Below are 14933 nucleotides of genomic sequence, written 5' to 3'. Positions count from 1 at the left end.
GATGCAAAAATAATTATTGCAGAAGACTTCTGAAGTGTGTTTCGACAAATAGTATTCAACACACTGCAATTTTCCGTGATAACGTTATGTGAGAAGCTCATGGTGTCCGCTTTATCGAGAGTCAAAACAATAAAATTGTTCTTTTGGTACCACGAAAGTGTCCGTAATTCCGTAATAGCGAGAGTCCGTAATAGCGGGAGTCATTTCCAGTCAAACCTCTATAACTTTCGCCGGGGATCTGAATTTTGTCCGTAATATCGAGCGCCCGTAATAGCGGGGTGTCCGCAAGGCGAGAGTTGACTGTATCCAGCTGATCTGACGCACTGATTACTTTTGGCATTTGTTTTTCGGTCCTGAAGTTGACGCTGCATGGCTGATGGTAAACAGCACCGGCGGCCGGCAAATCATAGACATTTAAAATTCTCGCCTGTACCTTTTCAGCCCCAGAATCCCCCTTTCAGAACATGTGCCTAGCACAGTCTCTCTTGTCTCGAGGGTTGTCACACGGAACACCTCTTCTGGTTTTCTCTTTTGCTTCTCAAAATCAATTTTGTTACCACAGTAGAAACAGTCAGTTTTAAAGCTAAAGAATTTTTCAGTCTTGCGATCCAATGATCGACGTTAACTTGAGCTTGCAATTTCTTGTTTCTTGGGTGGGCCAATGTTACTAGGGTGGCAATACGTGCGGCGACATGCCTTGTATACCTTTTGACCGGGAATAGTTTGGATGTCATTGCGCTCTGCGCTTGCGCGGTTTATACCTTCACTTCCCTTCAGACGGAGAGATACTATTTTTGACAAATTGCACAACACATTTCATCCATTTTAGGCTCTCTTGCTGGTCTAAAAATAACCAGGATATAAATTAGACTGTGTCAAACGTGCAATAGAATTATAGACGCTCTATGTTTCGCCCAAAAATTCGGGTTTAAAACCTTTCGGAAACATATCATTCTTTATAAGTAGAAGAAAGGATAACGTTGTTCTTATTTTAACTCACTGCAGCATTGTATGCAGTGATCTCGCTTTTTAGTAAATATTTTTGAAACCAGAATGTAATATGTCGCATTTCAACTGCGTTGAAAGACTTAAAGAAATACTGTAGCCGCAGAAAACTCGTTAGAATCGCTTTAGAAACAGTGCATTGGATGCGATACACTATGAGTCAGCAAAGAGAAACTTCTCCATTTTGAAAGAAAAAACTACTCTTGAAGAGAACTCAGGATACACTTACCTGGTCGGAGCACAGAACATTGAAGTTCTTAAATCATTTTGTTCGATGGAGATTAAAATTTCTGCAGGCGTCAAACACAGCAAACTATACCTGCGAACTCACCCGCCTTAGGTGTGAGTCTCATACACGACTCCGAGTTAAAAACTTCCATCTCACGCCAACTCACGCTTTTATTTCTCTTTCTACACGAAAATTAAGCTTCCTTAAATTGTATCACTATTTTTGAAGAAAGGTTTAAACAGTTCAACTAGTTTCATTAAAAAATTAAAAAATAAACAATCGCTCCAGATAAAAAACCCAACTTTACTTAATGTCATTCAGTTCCATACACAGGCTAGGGTTGCGACTTTTTTACGCGGCAAGCAACTAAAATAGACATAAAATTAAAGCTGTGTACTAATGAAATATCACAAATTAACTTGATTTCTTAAATAAGAAAACCTTCCAATTGAGATAGCGTTTCAAATTTTGTTGTATTTTTTACTTTTAAGATATAAACACGCGCTTTTTTGGAAAAGCTTTATTCAGCCTCGTTTCCGTGCATCTCTAAAAACGTGTCTCGGAGCTTCTAAAAACACCCATTTTTCAATGACTTTCCCTGCCGGGATTTTCTGGGACTTTTGATATGATATTAACGATAAGTTTCTCGGTCAAAAACCGTTGGAATTTCTTCTGTTGCAATTAGTTGCAGGTTGACCCATTATTTTTAGTAAAATGACTGGACTACCGGGCGCTAAATCGAATCATTACGGTAAGAACTCGTGATATGCCGCTAAATAAATGAAGTATTATCCAATTCTACCCTTCTCATTGAACTCGAAAGATACCATGAATAAAAAAGGATTTCCTTTAAACGTCAATTCTGAACGGAGTTTTTAAACAACAACGACGGCGTCAGCAAGGTAAGGTCGATTGAAAACTCAATTTATAGTTGACTTACAAATCTCGCTAGAACTACTGTTTTTATTCAAATCTCCGTTTCGGTTGAAAAACTGAATATCGCAGACTGTACTCGATTCAAAATAACAACTAATAACGCAGAATTTGAAAATTACGCGTTGTTGTTTTGCTGAAGAAAAAGAATTGTGCAATTGTGTGTACGTAAATTGTGTGCACGTGCTGAGTCGCCGAAATTCTAATTACACCTTTTGAATAGCGTTGACCGGTGTGGCCTTTTCGTCTTTATTAATATTACCGCCGTTCGACGAGGAAAAAATTATTTGCTCGAAAACATGCAATCTATCCTGAAAAGATGCGCTGTCACCGAGAAGCCTCTGAAATATATATACGAGAGTCGCCAAACAAAAATTTTTATCAACAGAACAATAGCTTGACCGTGCGTTGTGCATTATGTAAATTTCTTAGCCGTCACTGCAAAACAAAAACGGACATACGCACACAGTCTTCACAGACAGAATTCTGGAAGGCTAACAAGACCTTTGATTTAAAACAAATATAGCAGTATGCTCAAGAATGCGACTAAAGTGAAATCAAAACACCAGACACCCTTTTTTTAACTCTCTCTTTTGTTAACTGCAGAACGTTGTTGTTACTTTTGTTGCTTCGATAAACACAAGTTCTGTCGATACTGTGTTAGAAATAGTTCATCTCTCTCGATTTACTTCCGTTCTGGGAAATTTACTTCCGCTTAGACCTAAAAGCATACGCAATAAAAACCGGAAGACCAAGGTTCTACCTGAAATCGACCTGAAATTGATCTGATCAATTCCAGTTTCCCAGAGTCCGTCCCATACCGCTGACCGACTAGACGGACTCTGGGCTCGAGATTGAGAATTTACGAATTTTGCCGCCCGTCCCAGACTTCCGTAATATCGGTTCCAGACCTCGCACTAGCAGACCGCGCGCGCATTAAAAATTCAAAATGACCGCCATAAAACACGCGCGATAAAGGTAGGTTAGATCTTTTATTCATGTTCTAAACGGATGTGAGGGCTCCCTGTGCAGCGGGATAAGGATAAGACTCTGCGCGTGTGGTAGCCTGCTTGTCGGCCGTGTGAACCAGCGATGTGTGCAAGTTTCTATTCCGTCGAAACGCGACAATTGGCGGCTGAGGAAAAATGTGATTAGTTGCAGGGTCGTCTGTGACTACCCACTTGAAGTTGTCTCGCAGGATTCGTTTGATTCTGTTAAAAGAAGTTTGACTCGGCATTCTGGACGAATATCTTGTCCTGTTGAGGAGCTCTGAACAGTTCTGAAGTGCTGCAAAGCCTAGAATGGAGTGAAGTTGCGCCAATTCATATACTTCTTTGAAAGGTCAGCCGCTTCGATAATTTCTTTCACAGACTATTTTTGAATGTGTAGCGGGCTCTGTAAACATCTTTCGCTTGTTTTTAAGGGCCTGATTACATGAGCCGGGCTGGCCCGGTTAGCCGGGCTGGCTCGGTTTGCCGAGATCTCGGTACGTCTGTTAAACGCAACAAAAATCAACTTCGCGATTACATGACAACCGGGCCAGCCCGGTTAGCCGAGATCCCGGTATCGCGATGCCGGGATCTCGGCTAGCCGGGCTGAAAATTTTCCATGTAATCGCGTTCACCGGGCCAGCCCGGCTAAGCGGGCCAGCATTAAATTTCTCTTCCGAGCACAATATTCGACGAAAAAAATCAATGCTACTCCTTCTAAATAGGATGTAGAGGTAAAGTAACCCATCCAGCTGCATAAGTGCAAAACATTTAACACCAAATTGCCGGAAAAAGGTGATTAAGATCATTCGTGCTTTGATCATTCGTGCTGAAACCGGGCTGAAAGTCATCTCGGCAAACCGGGCCAGCCCGGCTAACCGGGCTCATGTAATACCGGGCTGAAAGTCATCTCGGCAAACCGAGCCAGCCCGGCTAACCAGGCCAGCCCGGCTCATGTAATCAGGCCCTTAGTTGTTATTTTTGCATTGCTTATTTCAGCGCCGTGAATATTGATTGCAGTGTCTACGCCAACTGTCTGTGTCTCCATCGAGTTATAGAAACACAATTTTTAACCAATCAGCGCACGTATTTACTTTGTGCTATTTTCTAATGTCTCTTAGTAGAAACTCAGCTGTGTTCTATTGGAAATCCGCAAATCTGATTGGTTCTCCCACTGATTTCTATTCGCCGATAGAAAACAGTCGCGCGCGAGAGTAGCTCTTTATAAGCGGTAAATTTTCTTGATTTTTGTCTTCAAAGTGCACAATATTGTAGGTTGTGGACTGCAATCCTTTAGAGTTTCTACTAAAACAATTAGACTACTCGCCCTCGTTTTCTATGAGCGATAGTCAACTCGGCTGCGCCTCGTTGACTATTTGCTCATAGAAAACTCGGGCTCGTAGTCTAATTGTCAATTAGTTACTAAGTACAACAAAGTTGTCACGTCTAGACACTTGCAGATTTGATATAGAGGTAACCGTCTAACATGTTTGCTTACAATCAAATTGTCTAAAAAACTACTGTTGGGGCCAAGGTTTATGACTTAACTTACTTGACGTTCCAAGCAGAGATCCAGTTGACCGACACGATCGCTTTGTTGTCCACACAACAAGCATATAAATTTCTTCACCTAACTGAAAACATTCGAAACTCTAAATAGTGAAAAAGTATATTTCAACAAATGCTATGAGACACTTCAAGATTTGTGATTTGATTCCAAGCTAGTTTATCGAATATTAAACTATGATTGTTTACACATAAGAGGGCCAATACAAGTTATCAATTCAGCCAATCAGAAAGCTAATTAGCGGTCTAATACTTTCCAATATACACCATCAATACAACAACAGCTACCACATAACTGCATATTTGCTAAGGAATATATATCCATGCCAGGGCTGTAACTAGCAAGAGGCAAGACGAGGCACTTGTCTCGTCTAAGTTTTTATCCAAAATTAAAAACAAAATATCTTTTGTTGGGAAAATAATCCCCAGTTGCACAAGTTTGATTTTTCTCAAGAAATACCTCATGAAAAATGTCTTTGAAAGAGATTCATAGCTTCTAGATTTTAAAATTTTCTGGAGGGCATGCCCCAGAACCCACTAGCAAGATCTTGCCTCGTCTATGGCAAAGGTCTAGTTACGGCACTGCATGCTGACCTGAATCGCGTGCTGCGATCATAGCTGCAGTTAGTTATTGCAAAATAATTGTTTTCAGTTTACTGTTCCTCCACGGAAAAAGTCTCATAGCTTGAAGGGCCTGGACCCGGAAGCGTATTTACATGATACCATTGGCAACTGACTGTACCACTTCCATTAGGTGACCATTTGTCAACTTCATGCCCGTCCAGGCGAATAAAACAGTGAGGAAACTGGACACTTTCAAAACATGTGCACAAGCCCGAGCCCTGAGGGGTGAATTGGTCGAGAAAAAATATTTCATTGCTGCCTGCACTAAATTGGCAATTCACCACGCCACCTCCAGGGCCTTAAAATTTGCTCATACCTTCGCTATCCATGCGTATAAATACATTCTTGAAGGCTGCACTTTCTATCACCACTTTATAAATGTTAGCAGTGTTATTGTAGAAATAATTCTGGGGTGCCAGTGATGGGGTCATTTCCACAGGGTAAATATAAAAGCCCTCTTCCTCCCCGGGGGGTTTGTACTGGCAGTTGACAGTTCCACCTCCGGTTTTTTCGTGCTTGGTTACTCCTTGGCCGTCACAACGAAGGTAGACATCGGGGAAAGGTGCCGATCTCAACGATTTTACCTTCAGGCAATTCATGCGTTGAAGAAAACGAAAGATCATCTCTCGTGTGAATCGTGCAGCAGAGTTCCCGTCAGGTCCGCGAACACCGAGAACGGTCCAGTAACCACCGTACCACGTATATGCACAGGGCTCCCACCTTGTCCGATCGGCCCAATCTGCATCTCGTAGAAAATCCTGTTGGCTGTGTAGCTTGCGATTTTTCCTCCTGTGATTAGCACGGATACATAAGGTCCAAGACCACAGTTGGTTACACTGAGACGGTTGTTCAGCTCTTCGTCTTCAACAATCGCCGACCAACCGAAGCCATCGTCAGAACTGCTAGTCCCTGTAAGGAGAATAAGGCCATAGTCGTAGTCTGCATTGCCTGATTCGATAAACTCAGGTGCTGCATAGAGATCTTGAGTTCCAACTTTAAATTTTGTACCGTTTTGGAATATCACGGTGATCTTGGAAGTGTACGCTCCATCTACATACCTTATTGTTACTTATTTTCGCGGGAACTTAATTTCGCGAAAATGGAACGGGTATATTTCGCGGGACTTAATTTTCGCGATTTGGCTAAAAGTACGTAATTAACATAAAAAATACAATAGAAAACGTTTGAAATAAATTTCCGTGGGTCTTTAATTTCGCGATTTTTTGAAAATCGCGAAATTCGCGAAAATTAAGTCCCGCGAAAATAAGTAGCAATAAGATACGTGCAATGGCCGTTAGTGACAGTGGCAGTACAATCGACGTCAGGGAGATGGATCATGAATCCACTTCCAAAATACATCTGTCCAATGGCACTTTCTATCATCAAATAGCAAATCCATTTGTAAGGAGGGGACATCGTTGGATTTACTGGTACATATGCAATCTGAGACTAGGGTGAAGAAGAACCTTGTACAGCAGGTAACGCCATTACTTTGCTAACAGTATTAGGTGAAGAGGATACAGTACAACCCATTTCTAACTTAATGCTTAAACGTTGCCGTGTGTGATTGTTGTCTGAAATATATACGATATGATCTTTGATACGTAAAGTCATCGGAGTCATCATTAGTTCTGTTAGCCAATGGTAAACGTTACCGCACGACCATGACAACAAAGAGGGCCAATAACTAAAACCACGGTAACCGGAATGCTTTATTGGGGTCCAATATCTGATTTTTTAAGTATTGGAAGGGCAAAGTATGTACAACGGCTCTTAAAGTACAGCAAAGCCTTATTAAAAAAATCTTTTCAAAGCAAGCCGGCTCGGGACCGTAATATCGTTTTGCGGGGGACTCTGTAAACACAGTTATGACATTGCACTTTGTTGAAAACTAGACCGGGGGGGGGGGGGGGAGGGGAAGTGCCCGCACTGACTTTGAACGCTTATAACTTTTTCAAGATTCAACCAAACACTCTCAAACTTTGCGAGTTTATCTAAAATTTATCTGGGAATGATTTGGTAGGATAGGTTGTTGTGTCGGGAACTTGACGTTACGATGGCAACAGCACTTTGACAGTTTCCCCAAATTTTCCCCGGTCTGAAAAGATCCAAAAAAGCCCGGTCTGAAGAGGGTTTATAGCATGATACACAAAAACACTTTGGTAGAGCTCGTAAATGTTTAGCATCGTCAACGCTTTGCCTGATCGAGACTCAAGCTCACAGAAACTTTCGAATTCTCCCAATTATTTTCTCGTGTTTACATCAGGCCACGTTTTATTTTCTATTTGTTAAATAGATATTTTTATTAATGACATAAATGACCGATAAAGTGGAACAGCTCGCGGAATGATGCACAGTGTGTTACTTCGCGGAGTTGTTTTCAATTGTTTTTCTCGAATCTAAAAAAAGTGGCGAGCTCATTTGCTTCTGGTGGACTGACGAAACTAACTAAGCTGAATTTCCATCTTCTTCCCCAGAGCCCACAACCCTTTCGGTCAGCACCAAGAATCGCGATTCTTGGCGAGATTCTTGTGAGAGAATGGTAAAGAACGACATGACCAATGGGAGACGTAACCATGGGGGGAGGGGGGGGGGGGGGCAACGAACACGCTTTAACCGTTTAGCACTTTGGGGACTATGACGGAAAAATGCAATAAGGAAAAACTGAAAGCTTTGGGGGACTTGCGCGGATTAGCTGCGGAAATGAAAATTCTTTATCATTTCTTGGTACCAGGGATCTACTTCGGTCAACTGGATTTCCTTTTTAAACGTCAAGAAAGATACATACTTGGGCCCAACAGTAGTTTATTTTAAACATGGTTCTTAAAGCAACGATATTACAAGTGTCTAAACTTGGCAACTTTGTTGTACTTAGCAACTCTGGTAACTGAGTGACAGCAAGAGAATTGCCCCTAATAAGAACTAAACGGTGGTTTAAAAGTACAACGCTAACTTTCAAGTTACAATGTTCAAGACTACTACTGTTGGCTTTTCTAAACATTTTTGAACAAGTGGGTACAAAACTATAAAATAAGACTAGCTCTAAATATACTAGGCTTAATAAATCGTTTGTATAGCAGTATTTTGCACTGTATTAAAATGTGAACATGGCTAAATTTCAACAAATCTAATAACAACGAATACATTGACACTGACTCAAAAACAGGCAACTGATTATCCAGTTATGGGTCCTTAAACCGAAGTACTAGTAGTAGTGGTCAGTTAACTAGACAATCCATAAGCTACATGTATATAAATTCATGATAAAACAGACTGTGAATAACCCCCAAAAAGGTAAAAGATATACTAAAGAAAATAAAAAGTGTATTTGTGTTTTAGCCCGCCTACCTTATGTCGGATAAATATAAGATAAGATAACAAGGTACTTGGCCCGAGTAAGCTATTCGGGACACTAAAAAGAATTCAAAATCAGTAGTAAAAAAATAGAAGTACTTTGAAAATGCTTAATTTCAACATAAGTTATTCACTTCTAATATTAATAAAAATAATCCATGCTAGCACTATTAAGAGTCATTGAAATACCTATCAGTGTATATACACCATCAATACACAATAACTACATTTCAACGGAAGAATAGGAATCCATTATGGATTTCAGTCATAAGGATGAAAAATTGTAACTACGTGACACAGTCCGAGGAATAGCTTAAATGTATGGCACAACAGTTATTCTAGTTTAGTGTCACTCCATGTAAAACCTTTCCCACGCGTCCTTTGAAGGTGGTGAAGAGGATGGATCTGGGTAATACTGGCAGTTGACGGTGCCGCCGCCACCAACTGAAGGTGAATCAACTCCGCGCCCGTCTAAGCGAATATAGCAGTGAGGAAACTGAACACTGCGAAACGCGACGATCAAAGGAGACTTACTCACTTGTTCGAGGAAATATCTTTCGGAGGTGCGTGCAGTATACTGGCAATTTACCTCGCCTCCTCCAGAACTCTCAGGTTGGCTCATACCTTTGCTGTTTAGGCGGATAAACACATTGTTAAACGCTGTACTTTGTATCGCCACTTTGTAGGTCCCACTATCGAGCACCAACGAAGGGGGCATTTCGACAGGGTATATGTAAAATTTCTCATAAGCCCGGGGTGGTTTGTACTGGCAGTTGACAGTTCCACCTCCGCTAGCTGAGTAGCTAGTTACTCCTCGGCCGTCACAACGAAGGTAGACATCGGGGAATTTAACAGACCTCACCGATTTTATCTTCAGGCAATTCATAAATTCCAGAAAACGGTAAATCATCAGGATTGTGAATCGTACAGCACGATTAGGACATTGTCCTTCGCCAAGGGTGCCCGTGTGAACACCGAGAACGGTCCAGTAGCCACCGTACCATGTGTACACAGGGCTCCCACTTTGTCCGCCGTAAGTATCATTCATGTAGGAAAACCTGTTGGCTGTGTAGCTCGAGATTTCGCCACCTGTGATCCACATGGTTCCTTGTGGCTTGTCACCGGGATACCCACAGTTGGTAACAAGACGGTTGTTGAGCTCTCCATCCGGTACAATTGCCGACCAACCGAAGCCATCGTCAGATTTACCAGCTCCTGGAAGCAGAATAAGGCCATAGTCGTAGTCTGCATTGCCTGAGTCGATAAATTCAGGTGCTGCATAGAGATTTTTAGTTCCAACTTTTATCGGATCTTCTCCTGGGAACTTTACGGTGATGCTGTTGGCGAACTCTTTATCCTTGCGCGAGTACGTTACATGGCCGGCTGTGACAATGGCAGTACGACCTACGTCAGGAAGATGGATCTTGAATCCAGTTCCGCCAGAGTCAACTTTGGACCTATGTATTGTCAAAAAGCAAATCCATTTGTATGGAGGAGAAGTCATCGGATCTACTTGCACTCGTTCATCCTTTCCACACACGCCCTCAGGCAGGGAAGAACCTTCAACTGCAGGCAACGCCATTTTCGACTAAAACGATGAAGTGCGTGGGTGATGACTGAAACATATGCTTATCTGCGGCGACTTTGGTGCGTCATTAGTTTTGTTAGCCAATAGTTAGCGATAAAGTACTAAGTGACATAAACCGCGCCCAGATCGAGTGGAACAGCACGTAAATGAGATGTAATGATCCACTTGCTTCAGTAGACTGACGTAAGTACTTAAGATTTCTTTCAAACTTTCTCGAGTGTTTACTAAATCAGGTGATAAAAACAGGAAGCGGTGTATTTTTTCTGAAGTGTATTTTCTTAACCAAGCGTGAGAACCGAACTGGGAGAATATTGTCCCTAGCATCGAGTGCAGCGAGATCCGTACAAAAAAGGCCCAGGATCAGTATTCTCCAACTACATTCCCGAGCAAGCTTGGTTTAAAATGATATTCTTTTACGCGATTATCTGAGAGGTGTACCAACTTTGCTTGTCCAATATTTAAAAAATATACTGCGGTCCAATATTAAAAAAATATTGGACCGCAATGAGGCATTCCGGTTGCCGTCATTTCCTTTATTGACTGTAACAAGTTGGGTTGTCTGCTGATAGGACTCACACTCACGGCTCTTCAGCAGTCAATATAAAAAGGTTTATTCAAGATTAAAAATGTCGTGATCTATCCCGTCCAGTCATCGTGTGGCATTCACAAACTTTTAAGAAAGGAGTATGCTAATCATATTACAATCAATGCCACGTAAGATATAGAATATCGATCAACGGACTGCATTGGCCCTCTCGACTGTCTTTGCCGTGTAATAAATAACGGTAAATACTGGCAAACTTATCAAGATCGTATATCGACATATTTCAGGCTACAACCACGCACTGTACCGAAATGATCCCCAGAGGGGAATTAATAAACCGTGCCTAAGAAAATAGAAAGGTAAATTTTATATAGTTACTCGAGTAACCCTCTCCTGCGGTTCGGGTTTACATAAACTTTCGAATTCCTCCAAACTGTCTGTTTGCATCAGATTAAACCCTTAGTTGATTATCAACTGGAAGTTGATAAAGGTAGATAAACTGCCGCAGCAAATTTTGAAAAGCTGATGTTTCAAGCGTTAGCCCTTCTTTGGAGGAAAAGTGCATCAGGCTAGGTAAACAGGTGCGCCATCTTCTAAATATATACTGATTATATCTTAAAATGACATTCATGCAATGGCCGCTAGCGACAATGGCAGTACGATCGACGTCTTGAATCCACTCCCGTGAGACGTCTCACCAATGGCGTTTTCTATCATCAAAACGCGCATCCATTTGTTTGGAGGGGAAATCGTTTGCTTTATTGGCACATATGCAATCTGATTTCGGCCAACAGTCTTGGGTGAACAGGAACCTTGTACTGCAGCTGGCAACGCCATTTCGCGGTGCACTGATGTAGCTTGAAATATGTCACTATACGATCTTGATAAGTTAGCCAGTGTGATAGTCTATATCGACTATATCTCACGTGACACTGATTTTCAATATGATTAAGTATACATAACTGGATATGTAAGATCATAATATCATTAATTTTGAATGAACCATTTTTTATTAGCAGTAGACAACACAAACTTGTTAGCGCAAACAACTAAAATCACGGCAACTGGATTGCTTTGTTAAGCTGGGGTCCAATATTTTCTAAAAAATCTTTTCAAGCCAAGCTAGCTCGGGAACCGCGTACTTGGAGAATATCTACCCTAGGTCTTTTCAGCCTGCGATGCTGGAGACGATATTCTCCTAGTGTGGCGAATGATACCTAGAAAGCTGAGGTTCTCTGAACCCTTTGACAAGGTCAACTGCAGGCAACGCCATTTCCAATTAAAACGATGAAGTGCGTGGGTGATGACTGAAACATATGCTTATCTGCGGTGACTTTGGTGCGTCATTAGTTTTGTTAGCCAATAGTTAGCGATAAAGCAGTGACATAAACCGCGCCCAGATCGAGTGGAACAGCACGTAAATGAGATGTAATGATCCACTTGCTTCAGTAGACTGACGTAAGTACTTAAGATTTCTTTCAAACTTTCTCGAGTGTTTACTAAATCAGGTGATAAAAACAGGAAGCGGTGTATTTTTTCTGAAGTGTATTTTCTTAACCAAGCGTGAGAACCGAACTGGGAGAATATTGTCCCTAGCATCGAGTGCAGCGAGATCCGTACAAAAAAGGCCCAGGATCAGTATTCTCCAACTACATTCCCGAGCAAGCTTGGTTTAAAATGATATTCTTTTACGCGATTATCTGAGAGGTGTACCAACTTTGCTTGTCCAATATTTAAAAAATATACTGCGGTCCAATATTAAAAAAATATTGGACCGCAATGAGGCATTCCGGTTGCCGTCATTTCCTTTATTGACTGTAACAAGTTGGGTTGTCTGCTGATAGGACTCACACTCACGGCTCTTCAGCAGTCAATATAAAAAGGTTTATTCAAGATTAAAAATGTCGTGATCTATCCCGTCCAGTCATCGTGTGGCATTCACAAACTTTTAAGAAAGGAGTATGCTAATCATATTACAATCAATGCCACGTAAGATATAGAATATCGATCAACGGACTGCATTGGCCCTCTCGACTGTCTTTGCCGTGTAATAAATAACGGTAAATACTGGCAAACTTATCAAGATCGTATATCGACATATTTCAGGCTACAACCACGCACTGTACCGAAATGATCCCCAGAGGGGAATTAATAAACCGTGCCTAAGAAAATAGAAAGGTAAATTTTATATAGTTACTCGAGTAACCCTCTCCTGCGGTTCGGGTTTACATAAACTTTCGAATTCCTCCAAACTGTCTGTTTGCATCAGATTAAACCCTTAGTTGATTATCAACTGGAAGTTGATAAAGGTAGATAAACTGCCGCAGCAAATTTTGAAAAGCTGATGTTTCAAGCGTTAGCCCTTCTTTGGAGGAAAAGTGCATCAGGCTATGTAAACAGGTGCGCCATCTTCTAAATATATACTGATTATATCTTAAAATGACATTCATGCAATGGCCGCTAGCGACAATGGCAGTACGATCGACGTCTTGAATCCACTCCCGTGAGACGTCTCACCAATGGCGTTTTCTATCATCAAAACGCGCATCCATTTGTTTGGAGGGGAAATCGTTTGCTTTATTGGCACATATGCAATCTGATTTCGGCCAACAGTCTTGGGTGAACAGGAACCTTGTACTGCAGCTGGCAACGCCATTTCGCGGTGCACTGATGTAGCTTGAAATATGTCACTATACGATCTTGATAAGTTAGCCAGTGTGATAGTCTATATCGACTATATCTCACGTGACACTGATTTTCAATATGATTAAGTATACATAACTGGATATGTAAGATCATAATATCATTAATTTTGAATGAACCATTTTTTATTAGCAGTAGACAACACAAACTTGTTAGCGCAAACAACTAAAATCACGGCAACTGGATTGCTTTGTTAAGCTGGGGTCCAATATTTTCTAAAAAATCTTTTCAAGCCAAGCTAGCTCGGGAACCGCGTACTTGGAGAATATCTACCCTAGGTCTTTTCAGCCTGCGATGCTGGAGACGATATTCTCCTAGTGTGGCGAATGATACCTAGAAAGCTGAGGTTCTCTGAACCCTTTGACAAGGTCAACTGCAGGCAACGCCATTTCCAATTAAAACGATGAAGTGCGTGGGTGATGACTGAAACATATGCTTATCTGCGGTGACTTTGGTGCGTCATTAGTTTTGTTAGCCAATAGTTAGCGATAAAGCAGTGACATAAACCGCGCCCAGATCGAGTGGAACAGCACGTAAATGAGATGTAATGATCCACTTGCTTCAGTAGACTGACGTAAGTACTTAAGATTTCTTTCAAACTTTCTCGAGTGTTTACTAAATCAGGTGATAAAAACAGGAAGCGGTGTATTTTTTCTGAAGTGTATTTTCTTAACCAAGCGTGAGAACCGAACTGGGAGAATATTGTCCCTAGCATCGAGTGCAGCGAGATCCGTACAAAAAAGGCCCAGGATCAGTATTCTCCAACTACATTCCCGAGCAAGCTTGGTTTAAAATGATATTCTTTTACGCGATTATCTGAGAGGTGTACCAACTTTGCTTGTCCAATATTTAAAAAATATACTGCGGTCCAATATTAAAAAAATATTGGACCGCAATGAGGCATTCCGGTTGCCGTCATTTCCTTTATTGACTGTAACAAGTTGGGTTGTCTGCTGATAGGACTCACACTCACGGCTCTTCAGCAGTCAATATAAAAAGGTTTATTCAAGATTAAAAATGTCGTGATCTATCCCGTCCAGTCATCGTGTGGCATTCACAAACTTTTAAGAAAGGAGTATGCTAATCATATTACAATCAATGCCACGTAAGATATAGAATATCGATCAACGGACTGCATTGGCCCTCTCGACTGTCTTTGCCGTGTAATAAATAACGGTAAATACTGGCAAACTTATCAAGATCGTATATCGACATATTTCAGGCTACAACCACGCACTGTACCGAAATGATCCCCAGAGGGGAATTAATAAACCGTGCCTAAGAAAATAGAAAGGTAAATTTTATATAGTTACTCGAGTAACCCTCTCCTGCGGTTCGGGTTTACATAAACTTTCGAATTCCTCCAAACTGTCTGTTTGCATCAGATTAAACCCTTAG

Source organism: Oculina patagonica, chromosome 3 (genome assembly GCF_052425735.1).
Source record: "Oculina patagonica isolate OP01 chromosome 3, crgOcupat, whole genome shotgun sequence".
Lineage (NCBI taxonomy): Eukaryota > Metazoa > Cnidaria > Anthozoa > Scleractinia > Oculinidae > Oculina > Oculina patagonica.
This window is presented reverse-complemented; position numbering follows the sequence as displayed.